The 10,642-nt window shown below is 42.0% G+C and overlaps 1 long non-coding RNA gene across 2 annotated transcripts in view; it reads right to left on the reverse strand.

The window, feature by feature from the left end:
- Positions 1–216, reverse strand: part of LOC129784176 (uncharacterized) — a 52,865-nt gene extending 52,649 nt beyond the window's left edge. For both annotated transcript variants that reach the window (XR_008746621.1, XR_008746622.1), the window contains exon 1: positions 26–216. This is a non-coding gene — a long non-coding RNA (uncharacterized LOC129784176). The remainder of the gene's footprint in view (positions 1–25) is intronic.
- Positions 217–10,642: the final 10,426 nt, after the last annotated feature.

Below are 10,642 nucleotides of genomic sequence, written 5' to 3' on the forward strand. Positions count from 1 at the left end.
CAATTTCCCACAAAGCAAAACTTACCTCACAACCCTTGACCAGCAATTTATACACTGAGCCACTGGATCATAATCCATAGTGTTATTTCACCCCCCCTCACCACTGCACATCTGCTCAGGTTTCCTCCAAAATAACCTACTCTGGCCTGTTAATCAGTTACAAAGCTCTGCCCTCATATGGCCATGGTCAGTGGCAGACACACACGGGAGAATTTATCCAAGATGTTAGTGGGCAGCTACCTATTGCAATCCAGCCCTGCTGAGAAGGGGTTATCAGTGCAGGCTGTCAGTCAGCACAGCAAACACCACCCGCCCTGCTGAGAACAGGTGAACACCATTGCAGGCTGTCAGTCCGCACAGTAAAAAATAGCAGTGCTCCAGGCTGCACCCTCAGCCATTACAACTGATGGGAAACAAGAGGCTATGACAAAATTTTACAGTGAAAAAATATCAGGCTCTTCTGTGTAGTACCTGCACCACCACAAAAGAGACCAGATCAGAGCAGTGTTTGTGATCCACAGCAGTGCAATTCTGTTTTGTAAGCGATGAAGTCCAGGAAGAGAAAAGGAGACTACTACTTAACTACGTTGCTAGAGGATGGTTAAAATGCACCAGTACCTTTGAGGTAATGGAAGAAGGACACAGGAAGCCGTGTGGCTTGTGGACCCCAGGGGAAATGGACACAGGCAGCAGGACAGGTCACAATTCAGTGGAAGATTCACAATTCTTCAAGGAGATGGGGTCACAGTCAGGGTGAGGTTCTGGGCTGGACTGTGAAGAAGACCCAGGAATCGGTATTTGTTGGATCAGCAAAACTAGTAATAAGGACATGAAGGCCTGCTTATACTTGCTCTCTACATTAGGCGATGCAGCAATGGTGATGGGCACGTCGTCCGGCTCTTGTCTGAAGGAGAAAGGACAATACATAGACAACAGCGCCCTCCACTGGGGCAGTGATGCTTAGCAGGTCTGTAGCTGTAAACATGGGTTCATACTGCATGAAGTGGGAGAGAAGCAAAGCACTCTCCACATCTTTTGATCAGTTACTGGGTCTTTGGAATTGCCCCTCCACAGGCACTGCACTGGCTTACGAAGGAGGGTGGGATGTAACTCACTGGAGAAGCCAAGATCAGTCCTTCCCACAAAGGATGGGAACTGGGGCAGACTTCCCCCTATCCCTTTTTTACTTCTTGGTTTCACTTCAGGCATAAAAGGTTCAGTCAAGCCACCCCTACCTTAGTATTATGACCATTTACACATTGTTGTAAACAAAAGCAAGCTTCTGCTTAGCAAATACCTATTACTCTTAAGAGGCTGCTGAATAGCTTCCTAGTAAATAGTTACACTGAGAAGGGAGGAAACAAGCTTTCCTCCCCTCTCCTTTCCTTCATGACAAAATTATCATATACCCCACTGCAGCTGTAGTTCCTTCTGTGGTGTTGGGGATGTTAGGCAGAAATAGCTGCCCAGCAGAATGAAAAGTCTTCAAAGACCCACCTAGTAAGAAATAGGCACTCGTCTAGATAAAGAGTATGAACAGCCTTTAGTTGGTTAAATGAAGAGGTGCATAGGTATCTAAAGAGAGGTCATGAACAAAAATGTCATATCCCTAAAGTACTCCGACAAGGCCTTGAGAGGAGTTATTTGGATGTAGGCGAGATGCCAAAGAAAGTGGTCTCCTGACATGAAACAAGTTCTGATGAGTCAGGAAAGCTATAAGGTCACACGAAAGCAGTGATGAAAGCATCTAAAGGCGGCTCTGGTGGAGGCCAAACTCAGCAGAAGCCCTGCAGGGAACACAGCACGCTGCTAACTGTTTTACTGTGAGAAGCAGATAGCAGACCACGGCCTTGAATATCTTTCCAAGCAAGCCTAAAGCACCTTCAACCCACCAACTGACCACAAGAATGGAAATCTTATTTTTTTTACTGATATTCCTTAGGCGCCTCTGAATTTCCCTGATGGGAGAGTGACCCTCCTTTCAAAACAAATTACAGTAAATTTCACTTGTATGAAAACAAAAGTGTCAGCAAGACTCTGGCTGTGTTTTTGGACTTCCCATATTCACTGTATGAAAACATGTAAGAAAACAATAATAGCTGTATTTTCTTAAATACTTTTAGACAGACTGTTGTTTTGGGGAGAGTTGGAAGAACACCATGATTCAGTACTGGTAGTGTCATGGCATATAAATAAAATTCTCACCGAGAGCATAACAATCGCTTTGTTTTGATGTGCACAGCTGAGCAAGAAGTCATCACCAAAATAAACCTGTTTCGAACGCGCCAGAAATGGTTTTGTTTCTTTTCTTTTTGCTCTTGGGTCATATTCACTGCTGGTATGAGAAAGTATAATTGTACTGAATTCTATGGCATGCAATCTGCATAGATCAGAAATAATATAACTATAAATATCCATTTTCAAAATATCTGTTGGTTTAACTCGTTAGCCTTTTTTAACTCTGCCTAAATATTTTTCAATGTTCATGATTTTTTTTACAGTCATGTGATGAAAATCATGAGAAGCAGATGAGTGCAACTCTACCTCTTTGTGGGAGAGAATGTGAGTTTTTATTTGCGTGTTTGAATAAAGATCTGCTTGGAAAGACAGAGTGACTGAAACTTCTTATCAAAGAGGTCAAGTTATTTTTGAGGTGTAAAGTCAAGTGTATATAATTAGCAGGGAGCAACAAGGCATTTGGGTAGAAACCTCCCACTGTCAATGGGGCCCTAGATGCTTGCAAAGCCCCACTTCCCATCCCTTTCCTAACAACTGCATAATCCCTGCGGAAGTAATGATAGCTTGGCTGTTCAATGGACACATCTTAGCTTTGTTTATTTTTAAAGCCTCCTCACATGGGAGGGAAGATATTCGCTGTCAAGCAATGCTTCCTCGTAATTCTTTTTCTAGTCTCATTAAGCAAATATTGCAACTCACTTCTGTGAATTCCCTCCCATTGCTTATTCCCCTTCCCTACTTCCACACACTAGCAGCAATGCAATTTCTTCAAAATTTTCCTATACAGACATTAACTCTCCTGGTTTCCTTAGAAGTATGAGTTTCTCCCTCTTCCACACCACAGTATGACCTTAGGAAAAGCACTGGTGTTATTGGCATAGGAGTGATGACTTGCCACAGAACTGCTCAGGGACGGATATGCTCAGCACAGTTGAAAAGGATACTCAGAGTATTCAAGTGGTACTCAGAGACTGGTATTCTCTTCACTACTAATTAAAAGCTGGCATTTTTCACCCCCAATAAAATGTTAGGGAAGACAAAGCTCCTGTAGTTTTCACTTCTACGCAAGTTAGAAGTTTACCCCAGAGGTACGGCATAAAATACTGAGCTCATCTTGCTACTTCAGAGTAAGAAATACAGATGTCTTTTTTCAGCTAGGGTTTTACAACATAAGTATCCCACGTTAGCTATCCGTTGGGAAAAGTCTACCTTTTTGGCTACAAAACTAATACCAAAATTTGCTCTCTTAGTATCCAGACGTTCTACTCGCATTGCGACATCAAACAAAACACAGTAACAGAAAGAGGGGATACTATAATTTGCAGTCAGTCATACTGAACAAAGGTTGTAATGTCTTCCCACCAGGTTAAATAAAGGTCTAATTCAATACGACATGACCCATGCCCATGCACAAGCCCACCCATTATGTATGAGTGTAGTTTTGGACACAAACAACAAATGTTCAGCTGCCAGTTCTGCTGCCCATCTGTGAGCCTACATGGATCAGTACCAGCAGTGGCCAATGGGTTATCCACTTTGTAAATACTCCTTAGGTCTCTTCACCCCTCTTTACACAAAGTAACTTCATCCTAATCACAATTGGCTCAGGTGACATTTTCAGGTCCTCCTCTAGACTGCAGAAAGCTCCTTCTTTTTATTTTTAAATGAAAGTTTAATTCTTATGCAATCAAACTCCAAGACCAAACTTTAAAGAACAATTTTGCTAATCTAAAGCATAATATAAACCACCAGAGACAGCAAATCCATCACTACAGAATCAAGGCTTAGCTAACTTTGGATTATCTTCTGACAAGTGATTTCTTTATTGTTCTCATAAAAGTGACTTCTAAATTAATGAGAAATACCCTGAGTGTTTATCCTATTGAGCTCCTTCTCCCACTGCCTGAGAAAAATAATTAATCATTGTTAAATTAATTATTTAGTCGTGTCCCTTTTGCAAAGATATATCTTCCTGCAAGCAGTTCTCACCACCACAGACTTAAACAAAATCAGCTTTCCCATCTCATTTGATTTAATAGGAGATTACAAGCTAAATACCACTTTAATATTACATACTCAACAAAGAAAGAAAAGCTCATCCAGGGGAAAATGGCAAATTAAAAAGATCTGGTCTTATTTGCCTCCCACTGCCATCAAGGAGAACGCTTGAGACTTAGAATGGCAGGCCTGTTGGCACCTTGGGATGTAGCTCTTATTAAAAGGAAATACTATTTTTAAAATATAACACAGATGTCTTAGCAGAATTATAAACAGATCTGTGATAACGCACAGTCAATCCACATATAAATAGAAATGGCCAAAGGCAGGACGACTGATGAAAGAACACAATTAGGCAAAAAGTGGGGTTTTTCCGTTTTGTTTTTGTCCTTTCTGCAGATAAATATCCACTAATGTAACACAAGAGCATTGCAAACTCATCCTCCCTAAAGGTGAGTTTCTGAAACTGATGTAAAAACTTTTCTCATTATTGTATTTCTTGGCTCAGGTGCACCTTGAGAAAAGTCCTTCCCGCATGTACTTAGAAGCTGTTCTGAAGCCACCAAATTGGTGAGTAACAGTAGCGCCAAGTCTTGACTACAAACAAAGAGGATATGACAAGAGATTTCTGTTATTGCAGTGGTGCTTAGGTGGCAAGCCTTGTGGAACAAGTACAATTGAGGGACATTTGGGGCAGGCAAAACAATTCAACCAAGCAGTGAACTTGGATAACAGTAATTCACGTGGAAACCTGTCAACATCCAAAAATGTGATACTGTCTGAGAAAAGAAGCTATCAGCCTCATTCTTGTGTTCCTCCTCTTTAAAAGCATGAACTCTGCCTCTCTCTAAAAGGCACCAGAGCAGCTCCTGGAAGAACAGAGCACACAGTGGGACACAAACTATCTCCTCACTCATTGCAGTTTTCAGTTGCCTTTGTAGCTGTTTTCTTTCCGTAATCCCACATAAAAAAAGCAAGTCCCTTCCCCTCCTCATGGCTTCCCTGTCACTCATGGTCCATATGAACTGGGGAGCTTCTGCAAAAGAGACCACCCAGAACAAGGGGCAGAGTAGAAACTGCTCCATGCCAGGCAACCACCTACCTTAAGATGTCTGTCTGTGGGTTTTCCTGCCTTTTCACATCTCTTCCTATTGCTCATCCGTGACTCCAGGTTTCTCATGTGTGACACAACCAGCTCTGCAGCACAGGAGCTTTCTGACCAGGCTCCACCTCAGCATCAGGCTGTTGGGAGTTCATAATATTGCTAAGAAATGTCCCAAGACCTTCACTACTCCCTGCTTGGAGAAGGACATGTGAGCACCAGGCCATGCTAACCCTTCCTGCCAGCAATGCTTCAAGGCCAGAATGTCTCCAGTTCTAAGGATGAAAATCTGGATTTTGAGACCCTCTCACCATTGCAACAGTCTGTTCCTACTGTCCCAAGGCCTGACCTTTCATGCCTCCGTTTCACCCTCATTCAGAAAGCCCTGAGCATTTCTCCCCTTTCTCAGATCTAATGGCTGGGGAGCCTTTTCATCAAGCTCAGAGGAAGCACTGGCTGTGCTGGTGGATGGTGAGCAGTGGATACCTGCAGTGAGGGAACAGAGCTGAAAGTTTTAACGCCCCCACAGTTCTGAAAAGCCAGGTAATACCATTCACAAGAAACCAGGAGGTCCAGAAACAAAGCTGTGTTTTGGCCAGACACCTCTGAGCACTGTCTGACCTTCTTGTACCCAGATGTGGGTATCACTCCCATTTTTTCCACATGGAAATCCATATTCACTCCATCCCACAGATAACAGAGTATTAATCCCTACCAGTCAACTTCAGAAAGTCAAAATGTGCTCTGCTCCCCATCTCCTAAGGCTCTCCGCCACTTCCCCTACCTCTGCCCTTTGTTTACTCACCATGAGCATCAGCTGCTTGATGCAACCCATGGAAGAAGTCTCAGCAGCAGCAGCTCTCACCTGAAGGAGATCTGAAGGGGGGAGGTACTCAGAAAAATCTCTTGCCTTTGTTTTCTGAAATCTAGCTGGGGAAAAAAAAAAAGATCAATATTGACTTTCAGTTGAAAATAGAAAGCTTTTTGTTTTAAACACTTTCAGACTGACTGGAGAAAGAGTATTTCCTACAACTAATAAGGTCTATATACTTTATATACACTTTAAAGGGAATATATAACTAATAAAGTTTTAAAATAAACTTATTTTATAAAAGACATTTAAATATCAGCAAATTATAAGCTCAAAGGTAGCTGTTAATTGTTAAACTTGAGCATATATCCAAGGTTATTTCTGTTCCTCAGCATAATACTGTGTTAGTGCATTAAGATAAAATATGCTGGTTTATTTATTTTTGGGAGTTTTTTCCCCAGTAATGTGTATTTCTTTTACCCTTCCAGTATGGCTGTATACCATTTCTGATCCTTAAGATTATGCAGAGTCTTGTTTACAGAATAACAATACAATATTAATTCTAATTTCAACATTTTTAATGCTCATTTTAGAGTTATATTAAGAGAAAAAAATGCATAAACATACCTTAGCATGCAAATGAGCTTCATCTGCAGCTCAATGTATTAACTTTATTTGTATGCATTACTTTTATTTGTTGTTTCAAACGTTATTTGATATTTCATAAATACATATAAATGTAGAATCCATGTGCTAAGTTAATTATAGAGGAAAAATCTTTCTCATCCTTTAAAAAAAAATAAAACTAGGGTCTCAGAAAGAAAGGGGAGGAAAGGGCGTGGGAGAACCAGGGTGAAGGAGGGTGGCAATTGCTTTTCTGGGAAAACGGAGTTGCAAAGACATCTCAGGAGGCTGGACAGAAGGGAAGGAAGAATAAAGAAATGGGGCTGCATGGAGGGTCAAACTGCTGTTGATACTTTTAGAGGTTGGAAGAAGGAAGAGAAAAAGGAAAGAGTAAACACAGCTACTTCCCCGTGATGCCACCATAGCACATGCCCTTTCTCAAAAAGGATGTCAGCAGCAAGCCCAGCACTGCACTAGGCCATCTGGTGGCAAGAAGCCATGGATTGCCCAAGCACCATGCACAGCTCAGAGAGCCAGCTGTCATCTGCTCTGGGGCAGGACATGAGCAGAGAGCTCTTACTGGGCCATCCTGCTCAACACAGCAGTCAGCATCAGCACCATGAACTGCTCTCCAACCTCGTCACCCCATAGCCATGGGAAAGAATCAGTCCCCAGGGCTCCTCTCTGGTGACTCACCAGCTCTGAGGTCAAGGACTCACGGAGGGCTGGTCATCTGAATCACTCCAAGCAATTTGGGCCCTAAGGTGCTGTAACAGGGATAGCACTAAGTTCAGATCTGCTGTGTCCAGTTCTGGGCTCCCCAGTCTGAGAAAAATATGAACATACTGGAGAGAGTCCAGTGAAGGTCTACTGAGATGAAGGGACTGGAGCACCTCTCCTACAAGGAAAGTCAGAGAGCTGGGGCTGCCGAGCCTGGAGAAGAGCAGGCTCAGGGGACATGTCATGAATGTGTATGGATACCTGAAGAGAGAGCACAAAGAGAATGGAGCCAGGCTGTTCTCAGTGGTGCCCTCTGACAGGCCCAGAGGCAACGGGCACAAACTGGAACACAGGGTGCTCCCTCTGAATGTCAGGAAACACTTTTCTTCTGTGAGGGTGACAGAGCACCGGCACAGGTTGCTCAGAGGGGTTGTGGAGTCTCCATCCCTGGAGATATTCAAAAGCTGTCTGGACATAGCCCAGGACTACCTGCTGCAGATGGTTCTGTTTGAGCAGGGGTCGTTGGCCAAGATGACCTCCAGGGGTCCCTTCCAACCTCAGTCATGCTGGTCTTGCCTGTCTGTACTACATAACAGGCTGCATCTGCACTGCACATTAGAGGCCATGTCTTACCTGGGGCACAAGGGACCTTGCTCCAGCTGCACCTTGCCTTCATATCTGAGTGAGAACTGGGCATAGAGGAGCTTCCCTGTGCCTGCATTTCTTTTGGATGGAAACCCCAGAGGACTTGCAACATGCTAGGCCAACCTCCAGCCAGGGTCAGTGGGAGAGAAGGTAAAATTCACTGGTTAGTGTCATTGTAGCTGGTGGTGCCATTTCACTTATGGTTTCCAAATACTATGCCGGCACTGAAAGAACTGACAACATGAGTGCTTCATGTCAGCCATGCTTAAGCCACCTAATAAATTAGCTCATTCTGCTGAGCACACAAGCCCACACAGGTGACACGTCCAATCTTCCAGCCAATATGTCATCATTACTTTTAAAATATACTTTCCAGTTCATAATAATAGATGGAATAGGCTTTCAAAATAGAAAGAGGTAGCTGAGGAAAAGAGACACTCATATATTAAATGCACACAAGTATTTGGGTGCCTCTAAGACAGAAGTAATACTTCAGGCAATATAGAAAAAACTTTGGATATTCTTTGTATCTTAGTATACTGGAAGTCTTGGTCAAAAAAGTATAGTGCTTTTCCCAGAAAATTTAACATTAAGACCTGGAAAAAAAGAAAGAATAATCTATCCTTTTGTAGGCGGGTTTTAATTTAATTTTTAATCCAGACAGAATGGAATTATACATGCTGCATTTTTTTTTATTTTTTTTAATTTTTTTTTTACATTAACACAATCTAAAATGTACCAAAGGTATCAAAGGGAATATGACATTGTAAAAAGAAGGCTTCTCCAGTGGAGAAAAAAACACGGAGGAAGTTGGTGCCCACCCAGTGAAAGGTTAAAGGCTTGCCATTTGAGGAATTCATATTGTTTACACGACCATGTATTCCTTTGGTTAGGACAGTACTTTCTTCCTATCTCTGTGCTCAAGGTCTAATAATATAAATAGAATTAGAGGTAAATATCATTTTTATGCTTATTTCTCATCTCTGAGAAGTCTACAAAATGATCTCTAGATAAAGTTTCAGGGGTAAAATAGTTTCACACACTTTGCAATAAGTCTAGATGGGCTGCAGAAGTAGTTATATTAAAATGTCATTTAATTCTAGAAAATAAACACTTCCTATCCAGACCCCGTACCAATAGCCTGTGGTCCATCTTTTTACCTTAAAGAGAAAATCCCAGAGTTCAGACAATAGATATTCGCAGACTGGACCCTTCCTGCGGCAGTGGGCTTGGAAGGCGGCTTCACATCACACATCAGTATTTCTAGTGGTTGCCTTGAGCAGAGGGAGAGAGAATTACACACCATGGCTGCAAAGGATACGTCGTGTTGGCTCTTTGTACTTTGCTTTTTGCATTTACATAGGACTCTCCACAATTTCAGACAGGAATAAATTGGTGCCGTTGCGTCAATGTTTTTAAAAAGGGAATGACACCTGCTGCAGTCTCCCAGGTCACTAACAAGCAGGGCTGACACCACCATTTCATTACTACTGTCAGAATTACAGTGAGTGACAGCCAGAAAATTAAGTATTTCAGCAGGGTTGCAGTAGAGCTCCGATTAATATTTAAGCACCTATGTTTGCAGAAGCAACATTTTTATTTGCTTTAAAAGTACTTCTGATTACTGTGTAGTCTAGCGTTCAGAAGGCAAAATACAGGCATGTGGCATTTATGAATAATCCTATGCTTTGTTTTGTTGTTTGAGAGATTTTTCATAACCATATGGAAAGTATCTCAACAATTCACACTGTAATTGAACTGGAACTGCTGGATTAAGACAATTCTCCATTTTCAATGCCTACCTGCTGAACCAATTTACTTCAGGACTTATCTCTTAATGGAATACTATGGAAATTGAAAATTTTATGATTGCAGCTACTGGCTGCAGGTGCTAGAATAGCAGGAGAATGTGCTCCGTTCATGAGTTTCTTGTGTTTCTGACTGTTATTGTCACAAGGCAGACCAACCTTGGGGAAAAAAAAAAAAAAGCTCCTACAATCTTGAATTATATCTCTGTCTGTAACAACAACAAAACAATCTGACGTGCAGTTATGGAAAGGTATTGAAAACAGAGTTATTTCCTTGGTTTGGGTATGAGTTCCTGGAATTCGAACAAGCTGAAGTGAACCCTTCTCAAAATGGTAAACAGTCTGAGCCCAGATGTGGAAAATCGCAGACGTGAAGTATTGGTCTGAAAGAAAATACATGAGCTGCTGAAGGGAGATTGGAGCAGAGCTTAGAACGAGCAGGGCTCTTCCTCACCGGTACCTGTGCAGTAAATCTCTAATGCTATCAACTGTTTCAGAAACCTTGGAAGTCTTTCTGGCAAGCCGTACGAGTTACAGAAAGCGACCTTAAAGACAATGACGAATTTTCACCATCAGTGCCAAGATGGTTGCATTTCTAATCACTGACAAAACACAAAAAGCAAGGAAATGACTTCTTCAAATCAGTGCTGATATTAGCTATGTTATGGATAAAATCCTGGAAATTAAAACGTGGTG

This window comes from Falco peregrinus, chromosome 3, assembly GCF_023634155.1.
Source record: "Falco peregrinus isolate bFalPer1 chromosome 3, bFalPer1.pri, whole genome shotgun sequence".
In the NCBI taxonomy this organism is placed as follows: domain Eukaryota; kingdom Metazoa; phylum Chordata; class Aves; order Falconiformes; family Falconidae; genus Falco; species Falco peregrinus.